At 44.2% G+C, this 14,745-nt stretch overlaps 1 protein-coding gene across 1 annotated transcript in view; it reads left to right on the forward strand.

Annotated features, from left to right (window-relative positions):
• CPNE4 (copine 4) overlaps window positions 1–14,745 on the forward strand; it is a 277,997-nt gene that overhangs the window by 57,114 nt on the left and 206,138 nt on the right. The window lies entirely within an intron of this gene.

The raw sequence follows: 14,745 nt of genomic DNA on the forward strand, positions 1-14,745 counted from the left end.
AAAGACTTAGAATAGCCAAAGCAATCTCAAGGAAAATGAAAGATTGGGACATCACAATACCTGGCTTTAAAGCATGTTCCAAATCTGAAGCAATGAAAACAGCATGGTACTGGCATGGAAGCCAACATTCAGATCATTGGAGCAGAGTAAACAACCCAGAGACTAGTCCGTGTACATACACACATTTCTAACAAAAGTTTCCAGACTCTTCATTGGAGAAAGGGTAATCCTTCCAATAAATGCTGCTGGCCCACTGGGTATATAGATGCAGAAGTATGAAACTAGATCCTTGCCTCTCACCGTATATGGAAATTAAGTCAAGATGTGTCGGAGACCTAGATTGAAACCCTGTGAAGTTCACTGTGGATAATACAGGGGAAGGTGATGACTTCTCGGATAAGAACATCAAAACACAGGCTACAAAAGAAAACATGGCATTTTTTCACACTTACAAGAAAATGTTTTCATGAACATTTTGATTTAAAAAAAATCTTGTAATCAAATATGTCCATCTAAAAGCTAGGGACAGTTTCCTACAGATAGAATTTCACAGATGGTTCCAGTAAATCAGGTGTAAAACAAGGATGGCTACCACTTTCATCACTACTGTTCACCTGGGCTGGAAATAGAATCCACAAACAAAACTAAAAGCCAGTACTGGCCACATGATTGTAAGAAGGCACACAGTGTGTGCAGTTTCCAGCAGGTATCTGTGTGCTCAGCTCCCACGGGAGTGTCATGGACGTTTGGCACGACAGTGAAGCAGCCTCTTGGGGCACAGGTGCCGGCGCAGGTGTTGAGTTCCTGTCGCCCTCATGACAGTCAGGGCTGAGTTCTAGGCCCCTGGTTTAGACCGGCCCTGCCCCTAGCTGGTGAATGCAAGACCTATGTCTTTCTTTGTGTCTCCCTCTCTGCTGTTTTTCTCTGCTTTTCAAGTATCTTCTGTCGTTGCCACATGCCTGTTGGCGTTGGGAACTGTTGGAAGGATTATAACACTTCCGGCATCTTTGAAAAAATGCTATCTTAGGAGGAAAAAAAGGATGAAGATATAAACTCGTTTCATTTAAATCTCAGTGCTTCAGCCACAGAAACCCAGGAGTTGACACAGGCGGACTGGAAATGGCTCCCTGTCTGCAGTGGCATCTGTAAAGGGGCAGGGCAGTCACGGCCCCTGCTCCTCTCGGGCTTCGGGCTCAGTGCAGGTCATGGGCTGAGGCCCGAGGAGGGCCCTGGCCGTTACATCTCCCCTGCTGCTATTGCACCGGAAAGTGGAATATTAAAAAAAAGCCAGGAGCAAGGTAGGGGCAGGGAAGACCTTGCAGCCACACGGTGCCCTGTGCTTTCTCGGCCATTTGTCTCACTGTGCTTGCTTTTCTGGATGTTGCTCTAAGAACCTGACAGTCCGTCCCTCCCAACTCAGAGTCACCACACCGCAGTCATTTGCCAGCTTCCACTGTAAGAAGGCTGACACTAAAGGACTGCCCTGAACTTTCCCCAGACTCTTTTCTGGCAGGAAAGAAGAGAAAGAGGTATGTGGCAGGGCAGCCAGGGAGGCCAGTGGTGTGCAGTCATGCAAACCCAAACACATCAAGAGGAATTGCCCACCAGACACCAGTGTCAGAGGTGAAGGAGGAATTTCTGAGGATGCAGGAGTTGGGAGTCAGTGTGTGTCTGGGCCAGGGAGGTTAAACAGTGTTGTTGGTGAGGGCTCAACACCATGCTGTAACAGGTTAAGCCCCCACCTTCAGCATCAGCATCCCATATGGGTGCAGGTTCATGTCTTGGGTGCTTTGCCTCTGATCTAGTTCCTTGCTTATGACCTGGGAGGGCAGTGTATTATGGCTCAGGTCTTGGGCCCCTGCACCCACGTGGGAGACCTAGAAGAGGCTCCTGACTCCTGGCATCAGATTAGTTCAGCTCTGACCATTGTGGCCATTTGGGAAGTGAACTAGCAGGTGGAAGATCAACCTCTTTTTCTCTCTCCATAACTTCGTCTTTCAAATAAAAATGAATTTTTAAAAAAGATATATTGCTAGCAAGTAAAGTACTAGGTGGGATGCATTAAGTGATGAAACAGGAGTTGGAAGTGTGGCCAGAATGAGAACTCAGTGTATAGATCACACTGCATAGGCTAAGCTTCAGGAGGTCGGTGATGGCACACCCTGGAGGACGTCGGAGAGCTGCAGAGGCACACCGATGTTAGCAAGAACGTCAGGGAGAGACAGCGGCACACTGGTGATTTTAGCGTGATCCTGCAGTGACCTCGTGAGACAGCTGTGCTGGGAGAAGGCCTGGAAGCTGGGAGATTGATGGGTTAGAGGTCGGTAGACTAGTCCCATGAGAAATGATTAGCATGAATGCGTAGCAGTGGCAGTGGGGACCAGGAGCAGATATGAGAGAACGTTTGAATAAGAAGTGACCATTGTAGTAAGAGTAACTCCAGCAGTAGTAGTAATTAGTTGCCGATGCTATGGTAGCATTTATTGAGCTCTCAGATCTCCATCATGGCCTGTGATATGTGTGTCCAGAGACACACAGCTAGTTGGTAGCAGAACTGGATGGAAACTCAAAACTTTTTTGATTCAATAACCTGCACCCCAAACATCATTTGTATAGTCTTTGCTTAGGTTGGCAGAAAGATCTTCGAGATCATTTCGTAGATGAGGCAGCCGATCTTTATTTTTAACCAGCTCATGAGTATGATTATGCCTTGCTGTATAGCAGTTTGAAGGGGAAATAGTTTGCTCATGTGAATTCGTCAGCTAAAAAATGGACTCTGGGCTGATGGGAGAGGTTATTGTGGATGAAGACGTGATGCTAGCCTAGAAAGATCCATCAGGTTATTGTCAACAGGTACAAGCCGCCCAATGGCATTGGGCTCCAGCTCAAAGAAATTGGGATAAGATCCTGATCTTTATTTTTTGATCAAGGAAAATCAAATATAGTGATGGTATGTGTGCATGTGTGATGGTGTGTCTGCTATGCCATGTGCACACACAGGGACTGGAAGCAACTCTGTCAAAATATTAGTAACGCTGGGCTTTGGGAGGCAAGAGTATAGATAGTGTCACTTTTGATTCTTAAACCTTTCCAGATTTTGCATGGTGGGCACTTTTTACTTTTACAGTAAAGTAGTAGGATTTTTTTTTTTTACTTTTTTTCTATTGAAGATGGCATTTTTGAGAAGGGAAAAAGCATTATCTTTTAAATAAGAGGACTTTAGTAACTATTGATGGATTTGCTCAGTTGATAGACTCCATTTTAATCCTAGTTGCTCATAGCTCACAGATACTAGTAGTTAGAAAATAGAATGGTTGGCCTCATCTTGGCTTTGAAGATGTGAAGCTGCGGAACCAGAAGCTTTAATTTTCTTCAACCTCTCATCAAATCTGTCACCTAATGTTTTGCATTAAAGTAGCAGTGAGTAACCACCAAGTTGACTTCAGCCTTTCTCGGGCCCTTAGTTTTCTTGCAGGTGAGGATGGTGAGAGCTGTCTCACAGAGGTGAGTTCAGTGATGTGCTGAGAAATGTTTAAACATAAGAAAGAAGAGGGGAAAGGTAGGACTTTTTCCTTATCTTCTGCGGTGTAAATATTCCCATGGTGGCTGAATCCAGGATACCAATGTAACATCAAAGGTTAATTCTATATTACTTTCCCACTTACTATATGTACAATAGATGTCAGTAACCTTAATAGCATAGATACTAGTAAAATGTAGTAATACCATTAGGAAGTGATGACTTTTGAATATTTGTTACCTTAATTTTATTATAATTTTAAGTTCACATAATTCATTGCTTTCAGAATATTTGCTTATGTATTTGAAAGGCAAAATTACAGAGAAAGAAGAGACTGAGAGATCTTCCATCTGCTGGTTCACTCTTCAAATGACAGCAGTGACCAGGCCTGGGCCAAGCTGACATCAGGAGCTTCATGTGGATCTCTGTGTGGGTCTGGGGGCCCAAGCCCTTGGACTGTTTCTGCTGCTTCCCTAGGAACATTAGTGGGAAGCTGGTTTGGAAATGGAACAGCCAGGACACGGACTGGGATGCAAATAGGATGGTGGCTTACCCTGATGTGCCGCAATCCCAGCCTCCTAATTTTTAAAAAACATTTTAAAGCTTTAACTTTAAAAATGATTAATAAATCACTTAAGTTTATGGAATTTAATTTTTAATGACAGCCAACTTTCAAAATTCCTGAAAATTGAACAACCCGTGCTTGGAGCTGCTGTGAGTCAGCTTCAACAGTGTACCTGGTTGGTGTTAAGGCCTTATTGCGATGACAGGTAAGTCCTTTGGATTCTAAAGGGTATTATGGACCAAGAGATCAAACAACTGTGTAATCTTGGAGAGATTCTATTTCACTTCTCTGGTCTTTCAGTTGCTTATCTGCGCGACAGGAGTTGGATTAGTGTTGTAAGGTACTTGCCAATTCTGAGATTCTGTGATTTTAGGAAAGAAGAAACAATCCTCTGGGCTTTTAGAACTCCAAGTTGATTGACTTCTAAAATAGTACACTCTGTGTCAATGTTGAATCACAGCAAGCTAAAGTAGCTGCCTGCAAGGTCAACATCCCAGCCAGAGTGCCAGTTTGAGTTTTAGCTGCTCAGCTTCCTATCCTGTTTCCTGTTAATGCATCTGAGAATACAGCAGGCTGTCTCTACACGTGAGACCCAGATGGAGCTCCATGCTCCTGGCTTCAGCCTGGCCCAGACCCTATAGCTACAGCCATTTGAGAAGTGAAACAGCTGATGAAAGTACTGTCTCACTTTATTTCTCCTTCTCCATCCCTTCTCAAGCAAACAAATCCTTAGAAAACAAAAATTAATAAAATACTACACTGCTCCACTTCTACTTGGACATCACAATGCAAGGGAGTCCCATTCAGCTATCTCAGAGCAAAAACGTGTTTCCAATGCACAAGTCAATTCAAGAACCTTCAAGAGACTTCGTGAATGATATGATGCTGTATGTCAGGAAATAATCCTATGTCAGCTAATCGGCCTGGACAGGAGGACAGGAGGTCTCCCAACCAAAGGTCAACAGCGTAATCAGAAGTATACCCATGCTGACAACTTGAAAGGCCTCATTACCATAACATCAGCTGGTTCAGTTACAAGGGCTCAGCAGAGGATCTTGAAAGGAAACTCGGCCATCTGATACCAAACAAATAAAGCTACTAAAACAAATCCTAGCCCAGATCTAGTAAATAACTTTCCACCATCTAGTCAACAACTTCCTACAAGAGCTCCTATTTTATGCTCCATATGAGGGCCGAAGGACCAAGCAGAGAGCAAGATTGGTCTAGTCCCCACCCGCATGGAAGAGATAGGCACTAAATATGGTCATGTACCACCACACAGGGGGAAGCATGCTGGGAAATGCGGCATTGTGTGATTCTGTCATGGTGTAGATATCACATTGCTCATGTACACAAGGCAGGGTGGTACAAGCCAGCCACCCAAAATGGCCTATTGACACAGTCAAGAATCGTGGTCAACACAGGACGCCGTTAGATGCATGGAGCATGCTGCTTCACACTAAGAACAGAAGTACACTTTAAGATAACACTAAAAGTATGATGTAATAATCCATAAGCCTGTAACAGTTGCTTACTGCCATTATCCAGTGTGATGTATGGTACACAACTGTATGCACCATATTTTAATACCAATGGAGATGCAGTTTATTTACATCAGCATCACCACGAACATGTGAATAATGTTGTCTATTATCACATCACGATTCCTACAACATCACTAAGCGACAGCAACACTTCAGCTTCAGTATACGCTTAGAGATTACTGTGACATATGTGGCCCACTTTAAACCTACACAGTACACAACACATGTCTACATATAAGTATGTAAATATAAACCTACACAAACGAATGCAGGCCATGGGGAAAGGGGAAATAGTGTGAAGAGACATTGAAAGAGGGGTGTCTTTTGAATAAGAGAAGAATTTCTTTCCTAGGGAAGGATATTTACACAGAACCTGACAGATGAGTAGCAGTCAATCAAGGAAAGTTAACAAGAGAATATTCCAAACAGAAGGAATTGCACATGCAAAGTCTCTAGGGATCCTGATGTTTAAGGCTGCTCAACATGGCTGAGGCATAGAGAATGGGAAGAAAATGAGGAATGAGAGGCAGTCAAGAGTCGAATCACAGATTGTAGACCAGCTGGAAGACTTCCGATTTTCAACACCATGAATGGTGAGTGACCTGAAGTAACACAAGTGCATTAAGAGCCATTCTGGGACCACGCGAAGGAAGAACAGGAAAGAGCATGAACAGAAATGCAGACACCAGAAAGAAGATCGTACCGTGTCATCAGTGGAGTAGGTTTCATTGGCTGTATTTGCCCACATAACTGAGACGTATGAGGAATGAGAATGTTGAAGTCATTTTTGTTAAAATATCAGGTCATGTTAGTTCCTGTCAGAGGTGCTGGCCTATGCACTGATTGGAAATATTTCTAATCAACACCCTTTGCGTTCTGTGTGTGAGCTCATGCTTTCTCACCTCATCATGTTCGTCTGCTTCCTCTCACCTTGTGAGAGGCAAAGACATGCAGTGGAAAGCTCAAATGTTGAATGCACCTGTTTCTGAAACTGCTGTGATTATCAGAGTTGGTTTGGAAGGCTCCCACCACTCAATACATTCTTGGCTACTGAAGCAAACGAAGGCAAGGAAGGGTTAACAGCTCTATCATTGGGACTCCTCTAGGTGAGACCACATACGCTCCAGAACATTCAGCTGCGTCTGTCCCACTTGAAAGAAGGAGGCTGTTACTGTTCACTGGATGGTGCTAAGTGTCAGGCTGTTCATGCTTAGTAGGGTGACATACTGCAGGGACCATCATGCCCATTTTAGTATGTATGAAATGTGCCTTTAAGGCCTTATTGCGATGAGTGGTAAGTCCTTTGGATTCCAATCATTTTTTAAATGGGATCAGGAGAAAGGATGAAGTAGGTCAGGTGTCTTCCCAAGGGTGTCTCTTTCTTTGGGTTCTAGAGTGTTCTATCATCCCTTTAGACTTATGGGTTATTTCAGCATCCGTTGAGGCTGTATCACATTCACCCTAACTTAAATATGCCACTGCTTACTAAGGACCTGATTCAACAGGATACATTTCAAGATTAGCAAGCTCAGGTTCCTTCCTTGTTAACATGCCATGAAAAGTGTCAGTACTTTAACATGGGTACTGGGTTAAGTACCTTTAGAGCTCTAAGCATCTTCATGCATCTCCTTTCAACTTCTTATCTTTTTGGAGAGTCACAGAGGTTGTTCATATTCTGTTTTATTTTATAAGATCTATCATTTTTTTTCCCTTTGGAAAGTACCATAGGAAACAAAAGCCCCATGGCATATGACTATGTAGAAAATAGAGAGAATTCCGCCTGCATATTTGTTACTTTCCAGAGCATTTATAACCACTGGGTTTCTCAATGTACATTTAATGGAAATTTGGCAGATGGCAGAACAAACGATCTATTGCAAATATTTGCTTGTCTATTTCCTCATGAGCATGTGAGCTCCACGAAGGGAGTGACCCTGTCTTTTCATCTTTGCATCTCCCAGTACTCAGCGTGGGTCCCAGCACATCCTTGAAGCGTTCAATAAATATTTTATGAGTGAATGAATGAGACATGGCATTCTGCGACTTTCAGTGTTAAGAGACTCAAACAACTAGAAGCAGAAACTCAACAATTATAGTACAGTTAGCATTCTGAACTCTGAAGTTAAAAAAAAGATGGTTGAATACAGCCTTTATTTTTTGATTATATGATCTAGCCATTTGCTTAGATTTATCTGAACCCCCTCTGTAAAATCTAAGTAAAAGCCATTGCTATGTTCCAGAACTCTTGAGAAGATTTGCTGAGAGAGTATGACTAGACATCCCTGGCACAGGGCAACTATGCACCAGTGTCCAAACTTGCTCTCTTAGGCACAGGAGGAAAAGCACTCGAACCAGCAGTATTTTACCACTGGCACTGGAGTCTCTATAATGTCTCTATAGAGGGGGCTGTAGGATTCATTCTACTCTAATTCTCACACACTAAGAGGAAGTCCATGGAATTCATAAGTGCCACATACACGATGTCCACCACGTTTTGATGTTGAACATCCATCGAGTCATGCCCAGATGCACTGATCTGATGGTAGTAGCTGATATTCCCCCAAGCCCTGCTGTCTGTGAGCCAGTGGGGAGGGCCTGTGCATTTCCTTTGCACCTGCTCCCTCAGGGAGTGTGGGATTCTCACGTTGGTCCAGGAAGTTGCACCTGGTTCCCTGGCCCTCAGGAAGTCAGAGAGAGAGAGAGAGAGAGAGAGAGAGAGAGAGAGAGAGAGAAAGAGAGAGAGAGAGAGAAAGAGAGAGAATGAACTAGGATAGTATACAGAAGTTCCCAGGAGAGCTTCACTCCAGTGTTGTTCCTTTGTTTTCCTTCCTGAGTTGCCACTTGTCTGTCCGTTCCTGTGGATGACAGTGTCATCTCTTGGTCACGTGGGGAGGGGTAGTGTTGTGCATTAGTTCCATCCGGAGCACAGACAGTACATATGTTGGGCATTGTGTGTTGTTCATGTGGAGACGGCAGTGTCCTACGTTAGCAGTGTCAATCTCTCTTACATAATCTCCACATGGTGCCGCACACAGCCATTGCCAGTGATTTGGCACTGGCAGAGGAGGAGAAGTCTAAGAACTGAGTTAGTGTCTGCTGTGTCATTCAACATCTCTGCAACTCTTTTCCACCAGGTAGTACAAGAACAGTTTTCTAAGAATCGTGTCTTCATTCTTTGTGAATTGCTTTGTTTGTCTTTAGCAACAAATACACATAAAACCTGTGAACAGTAATCCTAGACATCTCTGGCTGTTAGATTAAAAGAGTATAAATGTGTTGTTTGAGTCACAGCAGGTGCAGTTCTAGATGCTCAGGAGCCACTTTTGACTGATGGCCACTCTTCTGACCAACTTAGGCATAGAGCATTTGCACCAGTTCTTTTGTTTATTTGAGAGGCAGAGAGGCAGGACTACCATCCATAGACTCATTTCCCAGATACCTGTGAGGACTGAGGGTGGGCCAGGCTGAAGCTGGGGTGGGGGGCTGGGAACTGCATCCAGGTTTCCCATGTGGGGCACAGAGATCTAGCTTGATGAGATGTTGCTATTGCCTCCCTGGATGTGTACTGAGAGGAAGCAGGAATGGGAAGCAAGCAGAAGCCCCCCCCCCCCCCAAATCAAGTGCTCTGATGTGGGACATGGAGCACTTAACCATGTCCTAACTGCTGTCCCAGCGCTGTCCCTGGGCAGCGCTGAACAAGATGTTGCATTCTTCATCCTGAAAAGTGCTTTCATGTCACACTCTGTTTTCTACTCAGCCTGTCCCCCCATGCCCCCCCCACACACACCGACCATGTTGTTTTCTGTAAACTAAGCAAAAACAGGTTAATGCTAGGATGTAAAGCAAGTCTCGAATGAAAAGGTGTAGGAGTTGAACAAGACCCATAAGTAGATCAGTTATGCTTGGTCAAGGAAATCGGCTTCTGGCTTCCTCTGCGGTCTTCAGTTTCTCCCATTTAACAACAAATTAATCTTGCTCTTTTTTTTATCTAGCTACATGAACAAGACCAGAGGCACAAAAATCCCTGATGTGAACCCCCAGCTTGTTAACATGACGTTAGTGGAAGGAACCCATCTTCTGAGCCTATCAAAAAATGGAAAATAACAACAAAACAGGGCTGAGACTTGATTTTTCTACTGGGTAAATTTAGTTGCCTGCCAAATGGAAGGAATTACACACACGTTGCTTCTCCTCTCTCATTCAGGAGTTACAGTTTCCTTTGCAGGGGAGGGGATGGAGGAGGGGTGTGGCCGAGAGCAGACAGTCATTGATGTACTTTTCCTCCACGTTTAGCTAGCTTGACTTCAGGAGTTACTGTCAGGTCTTCACAATGATCCAGTTAAATGTATACAGTCGATTCATCCCCTAAAAATGGGTGGCATTTGAGTGCTATAAAATTAATATGAATGTGATGCAGTGGAGTTAATTGCTTTCTAGAAAAAAAGAAAAGAAAAACTCATCTTTATGACTCACTGTTGGCGCCAATATTGTGAGCCCAGAGCGCTCTAGAGCACCAAGAACACCGACATATCTGATGCCATATACACATTTTCCCAACAAGGAAATGGGATCTCTGCTGTATTTTCCCCCCTTTGGGTCTCTTTGTTGTCTCAAATTAGAAAATGCACGAAATCGCTGCTTTTGAGTGATTTCAGTATGGTGTGCTCAAGAAACACAGCTATGTTCATTTTAAATGCATATGATCCTGGTCATATTGTTATTCATATACATTTATTGTCAGATTTTCCCCCTAAACCATGGCCGTGCTGTGCACGGGGTTTCTGTTGCTGTGCTTGCTGATTGTAACTCTACTGCCTGTGACTCATCCAATGCCGGGTGTTTGAAATAATCAAAGTAGGAACGCAGAGTCCCAGATCACTCAGCAGAGTCCTAGAAATCAGTGGAGCTGCCTCAGGAGCAACAGCACTGAAGAAAAATGAATTTTAAGGACTGTTAGGGCACAGTCTCATTGGTATGCACACTGCAACTGACAGAGTGATCTAGATTGAAGTAGAAGTTTTCATGATCCAGAGAGTAAATCACTGTTATGCAACTTATAAAAGGCATTGCCGGGCATATCATTTCGTGGCTTTGTCAGTTGCCAACTGTATCGTTGGGGAAGTTATTTAATCATGATCAGCCTCAGTTTTTTATACCTGTAAAATGGGTAGACATTATCTACCACAAGAAGTGGTTAAACGACAGTATATGTTTGGTTATATTATTTGTGTAGTTAACACTAGTGACTAAGAATGCAAGGTTTTTAAAAAGGCATTTAAGAAGATTCTGTGCTTGGTGAAGGTAAACATGGACATCCTCCTCTACCCCCTCCCATTCCTTGTTCTTGAACAGGCAGTGTTTGGTCTGCCCCAGGGAGAGCTGTGGGTGCCTGGACAGGGTGAGTAGGATCAATGCCAGGCGCAGAGAGCAATCCAGAGAGAACCTTAGTGTACAAAATGAAGGACTGTACGAATGGGAGGGAAGTAGACTCGTCCCATTTCTAGAGGGCTGAGAGAGAGGAAGGAGCATGCTGGGAGTTTGAGAGAAGAGGCAGGAAAAACAGCTAGAGTGTGGCATCAGGGAGGGCTAGGTGGACTGAAGGGAGACGGCATTTCTTGGAGAATCTTGTGCTGACCCCCAGGGCAGCATCTAGAGAAGTAGAGGCATAGGTAGGGTTAGGCAGGGGAGATCTGAGGTCCAGTGCTGTGTCTTAGACTCTGTGTCTGGGTAGCTGTTGGTGGTTGTTGCATCTTCCCAGGCTGTGGTTCCTTCCTGTGCCGTGGGCATCCTGACCAACGATAGGATCATTAAGAAGAACTCATAACTTCATGTTGGATGCCTGGCAGTCTCTAAGAAATCTAGAAATGTTACACAAACTTAGTGATGTCATTATAAGCAACGATAAAATAGTTTATATTTATTCATTAGTCTTCTAGGGATTTTGTATGGATGAATTTACTCTGGAAGAAATATATACAAAGTATTCCCATTGTAGAGATGGTAAAACTGAGCCATGAGGAGCTAAGTGACTAGCTCAGCTCAAACACAGCAGTGCTCATTGCTGTCTGTCCTGCATCTCCTTCCTGTATCTTTGATAGGCTACACAAATAAGAGCAGCTTGCCTTATTTTTACAGATGCCTAGTCTCTGTTTGACAAACCTGACACTCAAGTGTGTTCCCTGGATCAGGAACACAGGCCCGACAGCAACCTACTCTTGCAATAGAAGTTACATTTGAGGAAGCTCTCATAGATGCTTTGTGATGAGAAGCCCTGTTCCAGATCAGGAACCTTTAGGCAGAGGGTCTCTCATGCCGCAACGAAGCCTTGCTGAGTCTGACTAGCATAATTTGGCCAAGAGCAGATCTAAGAGTAGAGCAAGGGATGCCCAGCAGATAACATCTGCCTTGTCTTTTGCGTTGGGAGAAAGATGCTCACTACCTTGAGCATCCAGCCTGGCGCTGGGCTGGCTGCAGGTGCCTCATAAATTGTTCTTCGATGGAGATGGAAGTGCTGTGTGATAGAGACATTCATCCAGTGTACCATCCTTCTCTGGAAGTGCTTGACATTCGAAAGGCTTCATAATGCCCAGGCAAGCAGAACAGTGATTATGTACTTACTCTGAATGCAGTCCTGAGACAAGCTGTTGGTTCCCCCTGTGAGCGCAAGCTGATTCCCTTCCCTCTTGAGCACTCCATTGTCTTGGTGTTGTTTGCAGCTCATTCAGAAACTAATTAAGTTTCAGGATCAGTTTGTCCTGTTAAAGTGTGGATATGCTGAAGTGGTGGTTTTTTTTTTTATAACTTAAATTATATGAGTGAAAGGATAATTATAATTTGTTTCTAAAATTGGCCAAAAGTCAGCTTTCATCAAAATAATTCTCAGCAGACATTAGTCTCTGTAAAACCAGGGTATTGTAGGAAAGGCAACAAAGAGGATTTAAATAGGCCATGCAAAATGTATTGATAATCTGGCCATATTAATCCTGTTCTCTAACAGAGTGTGAAATGACTTGTTTACTCCACTTCTTTGGGGCCATGGAGGTAGATGATCACTCGTTGATGGAGCCATATTTTAGGATCACCTATCAGCAGTGACCCTGCTAGTCTGTGTGCGACCTTCAAGGGCAAGGTGGGGATTGGTATTACCTCTAGGTGAGTGAGCACAGGACCTCATGTGGTGAGAGCTTTCATTTATGCATGGACAGGAAATAAGCCAGAGCCCCTGAGTCTGATGTGGAAAGTTGAGCTTATTCTTCACGCCCACATGCTTGTCTCTAGTACCCTCTCCCTTCAAAGATGACGGTGTAAGTTCGTTTCATCTTCAGTCTGCAGATATCTTCAGATTGGGTGCTATTGACGAGACAATAAAAGCCTCAAGGGGGACACACAAGCAAGAGACTGTCACATAGCATGAAAAAGCTGTACAAGGATTTCAACTCTTTTTTGCACCAAAATAAACGTTTAATTCTGTATCTCCATGAATATTTTTGAAGAGCCCTCATGTACATTCATGTCTGTGTGTTTTTGCTTGTGTATATACATGCTGGAGTGCTTTCAAATATGTTCATAGTAGTTGTATTATTGCATAAAAACATCTTATAAACCTAGCCATGTAAAACAACCCACATGTATTTCCACCAGTTTCTGTGGGTCAGGAGTACAGACACAGGTTGTGGGGATTCACTGGTCCGGGGGCTCACAGGGCTGCTGTCTCATCATGTGGTTGTTGGCAGAGTTCATTTCTGTACGACCTGCCACAGTGAGGGTCCCGGATTTCTGCTGTCTGTTGGCTGAAGCCATCCTTCAGGTCTTGTCTTTGTACAGTGGCCCTTTCTCAAAACTCTTAAGCAGGCTGATGTTGCCACCTACTGTGTCACCGCAGCAGAAGTGAAATTAAGAGCAAGACGGTCCTGCCCACACCCAGGTCATGCAGCATGTGAATGCCACCAAATGGCCAGCTCAGCATAGATCAGTTCTCTGTAGCTTCAGCAGGTTTTCAGTGATGGGATCACAGTTGTTGGAGTTAAGATTCCCAAGGCGAGGGGATAGTGGAGAGTGAAATAGACCCTGTTGATCGTCTCCGTTCAGATGTCATTATCCTGTCATTGCATCCACACGCTACGGGCAGTGGCTACTAATGGCTCTGAGCTTCCCCTCTTATGGGGAAAGCCTGGTTTCTCCCCACTTTGGGAAAGGAGCACCTAACCCTGCATGCACCCCAGCTATAGCACAACACACATTCCAGAGCTTCTGTGGATCAAGGCTAGCAGCGCACGCCAGCAGAGCCCATGTCCTTGTCACCTTTATTTTCCTTTTGTCTTCTTTTAACCAAGTGCATCCCCATCCCCAGTGGTACAGGCATTGCTTAGAGAATGGTCTCTATAAGACTGCCAGGGGACCCACACAAAGCTTAATTAGCTAATCCTCACTTTGCAAGCACCAGGATCCCATATGGCTGCCTGTTTGTGTCATGGCTGTTCCACTTCCCACCCAGCTCCCTAGTTATGGCCTGGGAAAGCAACGGAAGATGATTCCAGGGAAGCTGCTTCAGGCTGACCCAGTCCTAGCGATTGTGGGCATTTGGGAAGTGAACCAGTGGATTGGAGATCTCTGTCAGACTGAATTTCTTCTCTTAAAAATGAAAAACTAAAAAAAATTCTATTATGGAGGCACAAACCTAGTTGACATTTGGAAAACGGTTTTTGATGAATCTGTATCATCGTCTGGGTGATATGTAGGTTCCCTGTCCATTCTGTAAGGTAACCAACTCCTGGGTCACGTGTGAAAGAATACTAGGCACACAATTTGAAACCAGTGATTTGGAGGATAGACAAGAAATGATGAGTCTGAAATCAGTTGCATTTCTTGCTTTTGATCCTGAGTTGTGATGTGGCTGGGAGGAGCCAAGCATAGCCTGCTGCACCAGGGATAGAAAATGGGCCTCTCACTTGGAGGTGGCTTGCTGCGGCATGTGGAGAGGTGGCTCAGGCTTCAGGGTGGAAGGTCTGGTTGCTTCTTTAGGTGGAAGGATATGCTTCTGTGTGTCGTTGCATAGGAAAGTGGATTTGGGGAGAGTCTTAAGAATTCAAGATGTGATTAAGTTGATTAGTTCACAA

Source organism: Ochotona princeps, chromosome 30 (genome assembly GCF_030435755.1).
Source record: "Ochotona princeps isolate mOchPri1 chromosome 30, mOchPri1.hap1, whole genome shotgun sequence".
NCBI lineage: Eukaryota > Metazoa > Chordata > Mammalia > Lagomorpha > Ochotonidae > Ochotona > Ochotona princeps.